This window comes from Leguminivora glycinivorella, chromosome 11, assembly GCF_023078275.1.
Source record: "Leguminivora glycinivorella isolate SPB_JAAS2020 chromosome 11, LegGlyc_1.1, whole genome shotgun sequence".
Classification (NCBI taxonomy): domain Eukaryota; kingdom Metazoa; phylum Arthropoda; class Insecta; order Lepidoptera; family Tortricidae; genus Leguminivora; species Leguminivora glycinivorella.
The window spans coordinates 19,600,526-19,601,340 of record NC_062981.1 but is presented as its reverse complement, the minus strand read 5'-3'; the positions used below and the strand labels follow the sequence as shown (position 1 = coordinate 19,601,340).

The following is an 815-nucleotide window of genomic DNA, read 5'->3' as shown; positions in this document are numbered from 1 at the left end:
ATCTATAGTAGCTTTTGGCGTCGAAAACCAAAATTATAGCACTAAAATGTTACTTGGGTTATTTGCCAAAAGTGGCACTGAAGCTTTAGTAGTTTCATGTGTTCTGCCTACCCCTTTATGGGATACAGGCGTGATTGTATGTATGTATGTAAATGTACAATGTTTGCACTGTACAAAAGTCGATTGCCATGTTTTACAAAAACCTATGTATATTTCAGTTGTAAATGTCAAATGTCTTGTAAATAACAATTAATTTACAAAAATATCTTTTACATGTCCATAACTACTTAGGCCCACTTACACCAACCACTTAACTCAGGGTTAGTGGGCTGTCATCTGTCAAATTCCATATTTAAAATGGTCGGTTAACCCTCCATTTTCGTTGGTGCCCTTACTACCATTATTTTAAACTTGTAAATTATTTGCCTACGTATACTTTAAAAGCATACCTACATTAAATTTAAAAGTGGAAAATGTCTGCCTTGGGTGAGACTTGAACTCACGGCCTCTGGATCAATATTCCAGCGCTCTGCCAACTGAGCCACCAAGACTTCAACCAAGCCAGCGAAATTTTCCACTACTAAGGTCAATGGGACCCGTAGCGACATCTACCGTAAGAGTGTTAAACTTCTTAAACGGCAACCGGAGTTCCAAGCTGGAACTGGAAGCTGCGCTGGAATATTGATCCAGAGGCCGTGAGTTCAAGTCTCACCCAAGGCAGACATTTTCCACTTTTAAATTTATTCTAAGCCTAGTGGCATCGATTGCAGACGTTTCTGCTAATCAGAAGTTAAAACATACCTACATTATCATAT

The 815-nt window shown here is 38.7% G+C and overlaps 1 non-coding gene across 1 annotated transcript; it reads right to left on the bottom strand.

Moving 5' to 3' along the window:
• Positions 1 to 478: 478 nt before the first annotated feature.
• Positions 479 to 551, bottom strand: Trnan-auu. The gene has a single exon. It is a non-coding gene; the product is annotated as a tRNA-Asn (tRNA).
• Between the last annotated feature and the right edge of the window lie 264 nt (positions 552 to 815).